Source organism: Cheilinus undulatus, linkage group 7, assembly GCF_018320785.1.
Source record: "Cheilinus undulatus linkage group 7, ASM1832078v1, whole genome shotgun sequence".
NCBI classification, from domain to species: domain Eukaryota; kingdom Metazoa; phylum Chordata; class Actinopteri; order Labriformes; family Labridae; genus Cheilinus; species Cheilinus undulatus.
Genome location: NC_054871.1, coordinates 38,862,668 through 38,875,117, shown reverse-complemented (window position 1 = coordinate 38,875,117; position 12,450 = coordinate 38,862,668). Strand labels below are relative to the sequence as shown.

Below are 12,450 nucleotides of genomic sequence, written 5' to 3'. Positions count from 1 at the left end.
AAACGGTTCAGATGGGAGCTTTGCAAGGTAGATTCACCAGTGAAAAACAAGGAAACGGGCTGATCCATCTGCTTCGCAAGGTTAGATCACAATTGCAATTTTGGTTTGTATTGCAATTGCAAGTTTGTAAACTTTTGAATAGGGCTGATCTATTTGGGGAAAAAAAAATCTAAATCACATTTTTTCCCAAATAGTTCAGCCCTATTCAAAAGTTTACAAACTTTCAATAATCTGTGTCACTTCTTGTGGTGTACAACAATGTTGGCCTGGAAGGGTTTTAAACAAAACTGGATCAGAGCATTAACACATGTACTTACTGATACCAATACCTGCATTTTCAGCAGCATCAGACAGCGGGTCTGATATTGGTAAAAGAATCGGAACAACGCTAGAATTCACAGCAATGATATTGGTATTTTCATGTCAGCCACCATGATAAGACATGGACTGTTAAAACTATGAAAATTAAGGATTTTTGGGTGCAGTTTTGCATCAGTGGGAAGAGCAGCACCCATTTACAGAGGCTATAGTCCCAAATGCACTGGTTATGGAACGATTCCTGGCCTCAGCACATGTTTGGTGCATGTCTTCCTCTATTTGCTCCCTATTTTCCTGTCTCTCTTCAGCTGTCTTATCAAAAATAAAGTCAAAAAGTAAAATAAAATAAATCTTTAACAAAAAAATCAAGGATTTCTCTGGTTTTAAAAACTGTTGGAAATGTATATGTAATGTAAAAGCATATATAACATAGGAGTAGTCATTTCTTAACTAATGTAGATGTTTCAGTGTAAAGATGCTACGCATTGTACCTTTAAGATTTAAGCCACAAGGATGCTTCTGAATTTTTTGATTTATCTTTGGAAAATCAACAGATTAATTAATAAAGTAAATCAAAAGAGTGGAAAGAGTGTTTTTTTTTATTTTGTCTACATAGACCTTGACTACTGTTGATCTTATCCTATGTTCTTGGAAAGTTAGGTCTGTAAAATAAAAATTTCATAAATGTAGACTCTACTTGGAGACTGTGAAGAATAAAAGTGTGTGTGAAGGATGTGTATTCAGTGAAACTGGTGTACAGAAAGAGACGGAACAAGGAAAAGGTGTTAAAGAAACACAGAGTTCTTTGTTCTTTTGTGTTGAGACATATGGTGTTTTCTTTAAGGCCATTATTGATTATTACAGAGAATAAGAAGTGTTCAAAAACGTTTAAACTGCACTTTCAGTCACAAAAGTATCAAATCAGAAAAACTGTGCACATCTTCAGTCTGAAAGTATGTCTGGAGTTTCTCAGTGGACAGTTGGACTTATTGAAGGCCTGTGTGCAATAATATCAGATTTGGTTTTATTGTGTTTGCAGGTTGGAATTAGTTTAAATAGGCCATAGGAAATTGACTCTATTTAATCTGAGCATTGAAATGTAGACCGTGTAATCAGTTCCCGTTCACATGTGGGCCAAGATAAGACTGGTTTTATTTGTGTGTAAATCTATCCTGAGAGGCCTCATTCTTGGCTGTGGCTATAGTAAGCCATGCCTCCGAGCTATAGCAGCGTGAGTGAATGTGTGTATGTGGACATAACTGGTCCTTCACTAGGGTCCCCACCCTCTGCCTCAGGATCCTTGTGTAATTGAGAGATGATCTGGGCATCGCACACAAAGCATGGTCACACTGCCTCGGGAAGTGAGCACAATAATCTTTGTAACAAGGCGAGGAAGACTCATCCTCTCTCATGGTGGAAATTAGGAGCTGTAACTCAGGGGGAAATAATAAAATTCCTTGAGTGTATTGTCAAGTAAAAGGAGAAGTTCACCAGAAATCTGCCATGCATTAAAGGTGCTGTGTATCCTGTAACACACGTCGTGTTTTTGTATAAACCGCTCTTTTTGTTTCAGAAGCTGCAGTGCAATACAAAACATGTACATATTCTCACTCATTTGCATTTGTATCTGTTACTATAAGTCTGCAGAGCCACAGTGCATTATGGAGCAAACTTGATTGTGAGTTGTCACCTGAGCCTCATTCCCTTTAATTACATCCGTTGTGTGGACACATATGCATACAAACGGCTTATTTGAGGAGTGAATGAAAAGGAGTTCATTTGAAAAACTACAACAAAACCATTTGTTCCCAGCAAAACAGCACTCGCTCTATGACAAATGATGCTTTAGTCTTATGAATAATTCTCAAATTCTAAGCAATCAAGTTTTAAAGATATCGTAAATCCTGTTTAAATGGCCTCATTCATTACACGGTGGATATGGGAGGGGATACTAATAAAGTGTTGCGTCTGAAATTGTCACTGACTCGGTGTGTCGCTGGGAGATGTTCAGCGCAGAGCTGATGTATGGTGCGACTGACTGTATGGTGATGGAAATGTCGCCGTGGCCTCGTTAGCATTCTGCTGTAACCCTCGGGCATGGGTGTCAGATTCTCTCAAAATTTACAGCTCAGTTTGGAACCGAAAGAATCTGTGCATAATGGCTGAGAGGGGCCTTAAAATGAAAATACTGATTCACACGAGCAAGGTCAGCTATGAGGAAGATGTTGATTAATGAAGAGCTGCAAATGGAAAAGGTTAGAAATGGTCAAAAGAAGCAGAAAGTTCAAGCTGAAATGGGTGTCATTAAAGGCACTTCAGGTTAATTTTTCTCTATGTTAGTTTAATAAACACAACTGCTCTTTGTAGTCGTGTCAAAGATCATAACGGCCTCAGCCAGCTGCTTAACTATTAACCCAGAGTGGATGTTTGGTTTTATGAGCATAGTGCTGACACCAACAAATCATTATAATGAGAACACCATACTGTCTCATTATATATGCCTTATAATGTACTACAAGAAGACAACAATGGTGTTTGAGGGAGTCAGGCTTGAATTATATCAACAACTACAAAAATAACTGTATTATTAATTATATTAGAATTTTTATTCCCCATTCACAAAGCAAAGCAATCAATAAATCAGATGTAATCCAACCATTTCATCGGAGAAATCTGCCTTATTAGGGCCCGAGCACCGAGTGGTGCAAGGACCTAATTGTATTCGCTAGGATTATCTTACTTATTATTTGCTGTCATTGCATGGACTTTTGAGGACCTTGACATTTCTAAATTTGCGGGAATTTTTGCATGTACAGATGGTCTAATAAATTTGTTAAGCACTGCATGTCACACTACTAAAATGATCTAACAGCACTTCATATCAACTGATAAATCCTGATTGTTTAATGTGACTGCATATCATATCAAGGGGATAAATATGACCAGTCGTAGCCTGTTAGCTAGTTGGCTCTAGTGCACAGACATGCGGCCTTTCCAAAATTTACAGCAAAGGTTTTATTTCTCAACGTACTCGCGGCACATTCCAGATGGAAATATTACGGAGGGGAGGAGTTTCACATGTAGGTATCAATGAGATTTCCATAGGAATGAATGGACTTCCTGTATATGAAAGGTATGAATTTTAGAAATGTGAAACAGTGAAGACATTGAGCAGTTTCAAATGATTCCAACTAAATAATCCTTCAAACGCACTCACAGGATGATCTCATCATTCAGCAAAACCGAATGCCAGCTGTTTGTAGTAACAGTCACAGTGTTGATTCCACAGACAGAGCTAAAGCTGCCTCCATGACTGCCCATGCCGTTTCCTTCACAACGGCATGGGCCATATGAAAGACAGTCGAGTTGTAGCTGTGAATCCATAAGCTGGTCTTCTTTATGAATAGTCTACTTGGCCCGGAGCACAGTTATGTTTACGTTAGCTGCCATGTTAAGTAAAAATGAAAAATGTAAGTGTAGGAAAAATGACCAGAAAAAGGTACTTGCAAAGCATTCATGGATCAGTTGCAGAAATAACCAGAAGGGCAACTTTAAACAGCTTTTTACCTCATTGTATGAAATCTGTCAATGAAACAAAAACTATGGTTTAATTCAGTACATTCTAGTGGATCCCAATAGATAAGAATATCATGAAAACTTCATTTTTTTCTGTCATTTATTTAAAGAAGTTAAACTTCTATATAATATATAATCATCACACTACCTCAGAATATTAGAATATTACAAAACACCAATTAAAAAAAGGAGTTATAATACATAACTGTCTACTCTAAAAGGAATTCTGCTCATTTATGCACTCATTAATTGCTTCTGGTTCCTTTTGCACACATTACTGCATCTATGCAATATGGCATGGAAACAATCAGTCCATAGCACACCCAGAGTGTTATAAAGCTCAGATTGCTTTGATAGCAGCCTTCAGCTCATCTTGAGACTGGTGTCTCTCATCTTCCTCTTAACAAAAATTCTTTATGGGGTTCAGGTCAGGCCAGTTGGCCGGCCAATCTAACACAGTAATACCATGGTCAGCAAACTAGTCTCGGGTAGTTTTGGCTTTACTATGAGCAGGTGCCAAGTCCTGCTGGAAAAGGAAATCAGAATCTCCAAGTTTCTCAGCAGATGGAAGCATGAAGTGCTCACAAATCTCCCGGTATATGGCTGACAGCGTTGACTCGACTTGATAAAGTACAGTGGACCAACAACAGCAGATGGCATGGCACCTCAAACCATCACTGACTGTAGAAACTGAACACACTGAACCTTAAGCACCTTACTTCCTGTACCTCTCCAAACTTCCTCCAGACTCTGGGACCTTGATTTCCAAATGAAATGCAAAATTTTGTTTCATCTGAGAACAGGACTTTGGACTACTGAGCAACGATCCAATTCTTTTTTTCCTTAGCCCAGATGAGACACTGCTGACATTGTCTGTGGTTAGGGAGTGGCTTGACAATAGGAACACAACACTTGTAATCCACTTCCTGGACCCGTCTATGTGTGGTGGTTCTTGATCCACTGACTCCAGCCTCAGAACCCCTAAGTTCTTGAATCTGCTTTGTTTGACAGTCATCTAAAGGCTGAACTAATCCCTGTTATTTGTGCACCTTATCTGACCACACTTTTCCCTGATACAGCCTCTGAGAACGGCCTGCCCTTTCAGCAGTGACCTTCTGGGGCTTACCCTCCTTGTGAAGGGTGTTACTGACTGTCTTCTGGACATATGTCGAGTCAGCAGTCCTCCTCATGATTGTGGTTTGTACTTTACCAGAGCGAGGGAATAAAGGCTCAGGAAACCGTAGACAGTAGACACACATTAGAATTGTTACTTCTAACATTTTTAAAGTGCGGTGTTTTTTCCATGAATTTATGTTTTCTTTTTTCTGAGGGTAAATCAAAAGATGTTGTAATATAATTTAAAACTGAGTTCAAATTCACTATGACAGATGTATGTTGAAACACCGCTGAGTATTTTTGTTTAGCTGCCAGTACATGTGGAAGCTACATCGGCCTCATGTGCTGGAGACGGTATTTAAATGAATCCAGCCTTTCAAATTTCCTGCATGTGTAGCTCCCCTGTCCTGTTTCAGACGTCTCATTCCTTGAGCACTCTGCTAAGAAGGGTAGAAAATGTGAATTACAACTAAGCTACTTAACCACAATGAATTAAGCCCTAACATTTGAAAATTTGATACTGAAATTACTGTCATTATGGTGCATTATGTCTGAGCATAATGATTGCTTTGGCGCTGTTTGAAGACAAAGGCAGACTCTGGGGGGAAAGCGTAGTCGGAGGAAAAGTTGATTTCATGGCTGTTAATGATACGTGAACTTCAAACCTTAATTCAAGCAGCCATCATTTCCTGCCAATTCACAACTCTTCTTTTGTTACCTACCTAAATAGTAATGCATCTGTAAATGATTTCTCTTTCTGTGGACTCAGAGTGAGCCATACCCACAGAGAAATACTTGTCAGACGGAGGAAAATTGCTCCTTTTAGGCTTATGTTTGCTTTGTACAACATGTGCTTCTGAGACGAACAAATAGAGAGAACATACTGGAAAGGCTTAACAGAAATGCACAGAGTGTTTTAATCTTTCATCATTAATTGATGGATTTAATGGGTTTGGAGAACATTAGACATACACAACACATTTAGAACCTTTTTCATCTTTTTGCAAAAGAGGCAAGAGTCACACATACATCTCTTATGCAGAGCTTTCGTTGGCCTTTGCTGTGTTTTTGTGGGTGCAAAGTTTGCACCAAACGTCGAGGGTGTTGACAAAGAGATGAATTGCATACCAAGATCTGGGACCACACAGTAACTGTGACCACGCTTTCCTCGCGGCTTTATTATTGAACTGCCAAAACAGACACATGGAAAATGGGTCTGTACCAGCCTCCATTTTTAGGATGTTTCCAAGGTTGCAAACAATGTGGGGACCAATTGGAGCTGTTATTAATTCTCCATCAGTTTCAGTTTGGATGCCTGAAAGCCAATTAAAGGAAACTTAATTGAATCAGCCCCAGGACCCTCCCGAACAGGAACTCAAATGAATTGTGCTCAGGAACGATGGCAGGAAAGAGAAGGAGGGCATGGGGGTTAAATAAAAAGGGTGAAATTACTAAGAGTCCAAGTCTTTGCTTGCAATAATGGCTACATGCTGACCCTGCTATGATGAAAATTAAATTTTGTTTGCAACCTTATCCAACCAAACCAGCTGTTGTAGTTTTTGTTTTCTGTCTGTTCACCCTTCAGTCTAAACCTGACACAAGCTTCACCCAAACTTTTGTGCTGAATTCCTGCCTAATGACTACAATTGTTGAGACGAGCACTATTGACAGGCAGAAAAAAAAACGTTTACTGTTTGGTTGAACTGAAAATAGTTTCCCCTGGTCAATGTATTCCCTCATCCGGCTTTAAAGTTAGAACAAGGATTGATTAAAAGACCATCGCTTTGGGACACAAGAGTTCTCACTGGTTTGTATCTAATGAGAATTTGTCATGTACTGAGCTGGGAGGCCATTTAGAGCGAGTAATTAGAGATTCTGCTTATTTAATTCATGCAATGTCTGTGTTGGGGGGCAAAAATGTTTCTAATGTTACTTCAATTGTTCTCAACTGTCATACAGGTACAAGGGGGTTAAGGTGGTTAAACACAGCCCAATTTAATCTGTTAGTTCATTTAAATATGGAAAGAAATCCAGCCTAACTAAGCTTGTGTAATTCTTTTGTCTATTGTATTCAGGACGTGTAGGAATGGGTGGTAATACAGTAATATCGTATCCTGGGGTATCAAAAATAGCCAAGGTATTGCTTTAATTACCATCATGAAGACAGTGCTGTGTGATGAACGAATATTTTAGAAAAATTCCTAGAGAGTGTGTGTCTTTTTCCGCAAGCAGCACCACTGCCTTTTTACTCGCGCACTATGCCTTGGCATGCGATGGCACAGGGCTCGGGTCCTCTCAAGCTGTTAAACGTGCACCAGTGGCTGTAATGTATTCTGCGACAACGCAAGTTTAAAAACACTTCAGTTCTCCTCTCTGGGTGGATATCAGGGATTAGAAATCCATCCATCCATCAATTTTCTATACCACTTATCCCGTTGGGGTCGTAGGGGAGCTGGAGTCTATCCCAGCTGTCATTGAGCGAGAGGCGGGGTACACCCTGGACTGGTCACCAGTCATGATGAGAAATGATAAAGTTTATATAACCACACTGAAGCAGCAACGCCAGTCAAAACTAAAACCATCCGAGGTATTTAAAACATATCGTTACCCCTGTTTATGTGAAATGTGAATAGAGTTAATCAGTGATTGTTGGTTATTTTAAGCACTGAAGTAGTCTGTGACTTTTTGTAAGCCTCTTGCAAAGTGAACTCGCAGATGGACAGAGCTGCCATTGAAAAACAATGCGAAAATAATATCTAAGGCTTATCTTTATCTGTTTAAAAAGCACACTGAACTTCACATTCACAGATCCTATATGACAGTAGTTGATTATTATGTCTAAAATTACCTCTGAGAGGAGGGGAGGGAAGAGTTAGGAATGAGTGAGTCTATACGTCATAGACAGAGAGGAAAATGAGACACTTTGGTCCAAATGTCCTGATGTAGCTCAGTTCGCCTGCTAAATTGTCAAAACAGTGCTTCAACTATAAATCACATGTTGCCTCATAAACATTTTTTAGACTCAAAGCATTTTTTGTATTTTTGGGGGCTTTATTTCTAGAGTTGAGGACAGTGGATAGAGTCGTAAATACGGATGAGAGAGTGGGAGAGAGACATACGGGACAGTAGGCACAGGCCAGACTTTAACTCGGGCCACCCACTTATATGGGATGCCCCTTAAATCACTGGGCCATCTGCACCCCAGACTCAAAGTATTTTGATGAAGGCTAAAATGTCTGTAGAGGTGAGTGCTCTGCTTGCTGTATTTGAACATTCACGCAGACGAGTGCTTATATAACGTGATGGTTAACAGGGTATGTGTGGAAAATCTGACATCAAATTTAATACTTTTAAAGACCATTTTTACAACCCTCTTTGTGTTTTTTAAGACCCATATCGCATCTTCAGTTTGTAACCCATTTCAGGAGCGACACAGACTCGTCTGTTTTATGCTGATTGTAGGATAAAAATGTAACAATGTTGAAAAGAAAATGCCAGTAGTATTTTTTATTGTAGTATGAAAAACAAACTTTCTCAGACAATTTTGAATGTGGAAGGAAAAAGACCTCAGTTTGATGCCATAAAGTAGCTGGAAATCAAAGATCTTCTGATTTTGTTAAATGACCTATACTGGCTGTACCACAGTCTTAAAGCCCTTGGAGGCAGCAGAGATTTGGGGACGCACTGACAGCTCAGCATCGTCATGTCTAGCATGGTTCCAAAAGAATCTCATGTGTGATTGAAATTCAATAACAAACACAAAAAACTAAGTTACAACCTTGTGGCGAAAATGCATTTAAGATATTTTTTCCAGCCTTAATTTTCACTAGATTGATTTATCAACTTTTAATACTTTTAAAGACCCTGTTTAGACACCTAGCTGTAAAAAATAAATACCGCCCAGTCCTGGGGATGTGCATAATTACTAACTAAACAATTAAGTGCTACCAGCACCAGAAATACAACTCAAACTAGCTAAGAGATTCCTAACCTTTTTTCCTTGGAGCCCCCTTCCCTACTTTAATCCAAGAAACAAACAAAGCCACGTTAAGAAGTCATACACGGCTGTCTTACTGCAAAAATCAGCTGGAATTTTTTACCTGTTTAACTGACAAAAACTTGATAAAATATGTCTACATATGTCACCAAAATAACCACCGTAAGTGCTTTGTGATGATTTTAGATAATATGTGCAAATCTAATTTTGAAAGCCTCCGACCAGACAAAGCCGCCCCCCCCCCCCCCAAACTGCTTGGTATTTGCAAGTGACGGTTTATCTATCTGATACAATTTCATTTAACTTTATATTTTGCTTAATTTAGACATGCTATATGTTAGCATTACAAAACCAATACTTTGCTGCTCAATGACACTACACACATGAACAACCTTTTTTAGACCAGCGAAGAAGAACTCATTCGAGGTATGCTGAATAACCCCAGTTTGGCAATATTTTACACTTGAAAGTCTTCACATCCAAAACAAAGGAGAAAAAAAAGGACCAACTGCAGAAGTAAAGGTTGGAGGTAGCAATCCAGCAATGCAAGAAATCTCCCAAAGACAGAATCAAAGCAATAAAAATAACCAACAAAATTGTCAAGTTTATTGTCTTAGATGACCAGCCCCTGTATGATGTGGAAAATGTGTTTTTTTTTTTTTATCTCAGTTTACCAGAAGACATTATCCTCTGGTAAACTAGGGGGCACTGTAGATTGTGCAGATATTTCTTAAGTTGTGTGGCTTGTATGCTGGATGGCAATATTTCAATGTGGGGTTCTGATGCATGAATGATCCTTTACAGTGGTGGCACAGGCCTGAGCATAAAATGTGTGTTTTTGTTTTAATATTTAGCAGTACAACTCATAATAACTAGCAGGGAAAACAACATGAGGTGTCCCAGACAGGCTGGACATTGCTGTTCTATCAGTTGAGCCAAATTCTGGGCTCATTGTAGAGTTAAAACAATGTGCCAGTGTCCACAGAACAGTCGGTCCAGAAAGTTTACACTGGTATTGGATAATTACTCGGTATTGGCCAATTCCCAGTGCTCTGGTATCGGAATCAGTACAGTGAAGGAAAAAATGGTTTTGGAACATGTCTACTCCACACACCATGAAGTTTAAAGGTACAGACTTAACAATTAGTACCTATTCCTCCCTCTTCTCTTGAATTTAGTCTCAAAGTCAATCTAATAGCAAAGTAACGACAGATATTAGTTCAAACGCCAGCCTATAGCCCAAAAGAAACCAGTTAACCTGTCTTAGTACTGTTTGATAGAACGGCTGAGACAAAGAGATGGAAGAGGCAGTGACAGACGAAGAAACAAGAGAGCGGCCAGGCTAGAGTAAGAATTACACAATCTTTCACACATCGGCCATCGCTTGCGAAAGCGTAGAGTCTAAGTCAGACGCTGAGCTGGCTATGTTGCTGTTGGACGGATGTGTAAAATCAACATAAAACAGTTTTCAGATGCCAGCAGATTTATATTTGCACAGTAATGAGGCAAAGCTGTTGTAAGATGACAACAGACAACTGTCAATAAAGGGGAAATGTAAGTGCAACATAGCTGTTTTTCTACTTTTGTAAAGGTGCATGACAACATCTTATGTTTGATAGTTGCATAAATACATTATGCGGGCTGGTGGTAAAAAGAGGAAAAGACAAAGCTTGTAACAGCATTATCAAAATACCTTGTCATGCCCTCAGCAAACATTTGTTTATTCCCCTTTGAAAAAAGAAAAAGTGCAGGCTGGAGGAACCGCCTTTGTTTGTACTTCCTTACAAAAAAGGAAAAAAAAAACCCTGGGAACTCAAACCTCAAGCAAGATGCCCCATAGTTTAAGAAATAAAACCGTCTTTTTGAAGGGATATATAAACACCTTTTTGATGTTCTGTCTTCTTTTGGATGAATGTGGTCCACTACTTAGCAACACCCGCACACACCCACCCACACACACACAGCCACACACACTTACTACCTCAAGGCCATGCTCCATTGTCCTGGGAGAGCCATGAGGAGGAACTCCTTTCATGTGTCATCTCCTGTCACCGTGCCGTCCTGACAGAGGCTTAGTGACATTGGAGAGGCCTCGGCAGAATGTCCTGCTTTTAGTCAAATGAAGAGTCTGGCAGCTGCTGCATTCATCAAAATCAAAGGATAATCTGCTTTCCATATAAAATCAACTGATGATTAACATTTTTTTTTCCCAATGAGGGAGAAGGGGGTGTAAATGCTAGCACCTTTAAGGAGACACTTGAGAGACACGGGGCGGGGAAGGTTCAGGAACTGTGCCGAATTTTGTCTGAAGATTTAAAGTTACATGAACTAAGCTCCTGCACATGGAGGTGCTGTCTGTTTTTTCCCTTCTGTATTCAATTTTAATCGCCAATTTCCCTTTAAAAGCAGTGGACTGGAGTACGGACATTTCCTCAAACAATATGATTTTATTTTACTTAAACAAATCACGGACTGAGCCCTCAAGCAATAAAAATCTTAGACTTATAAAAAGTAATGACTGTTTTGTTCAACAGAATACATGCATAATGTTTCTGTGGTTCAATCCAAGCAGCAGTAGATTACGGAAGAACAGATGATGTTGAATGATTATTTAAAAAGTAGTGATGGGTGTAATTACTGTAGTCAGTCAGCACCAGACTTACTTGTCAATTAAACAAATTCTTAATATTATCATCATTCATGTCAAATACTCGGTCTACACTGTAATGCAGTCACATAGTAGCCACTGTAGCTTAGGGGAATGGCTACTGCCTTACAGCCATAATGCTCTTTAACAACAGTGAACAGAAAGAACCAATATAATCTCATAGTAACTGTGTGATTTTGCACTATTTTGATGAAGATTATGGGGATCAATTTCAGCTTAAATTCCCATATAATCAAAGCCATATGTATGAAATTCAGCACAGAATTATTAACATTAAGCTGCAATAAGGACCAACGGCCAGCACTGCTAACGTTAGCGACATATGCAGACACTGGAATATTCTGTTAAAAAAAAAACGAACTCATTATTGGTTCTGTGCAGATGACGTCGCGCAACAGTGGAAGACACATGGGTGCAAGAAGTGATTTCTACATAGAGAAACACAACAAACAAGGCCATTTTTCCAGCTGTTCATGACAATGCGAAGCATTCAAAGTGAGAAAGTATAAACATTTATCATTCAAAAGCTACTTTTGTGTCCTGAAAGTAGTGAAATATTCAGACAAGAAAAAAAACAAGCGAACAAACAAACAAAACTCACAAAGAAACAGCAGCAGACGGTAATTAAAAAAGCATCTAAAGCCTGGGTGATCAGTTTCACACAAGGTTCATGTCTAGTCCATTTCCACAAAGCAGTCTGGTATACTTCAGTACACGTTTGCAAATTATCACATAAAATTCAGCTAATTTAAGTGATCCAGATCATTTGGCTCAA

General features: G+C 39.2%; 1 protein-coding gene across 1 annotated transcript in view; it reads right to left on the bottom strand.

Moving 5' to 3' along the window:
* Positions 1–12,450, bottom strand: part of LOC121512516 — a 112,778-nt gene that overhangs the window by 76,021 nt on the left and 24,307 nt on the right. The gene's annotated exons all lie outside the window — the stretch shown is intronic.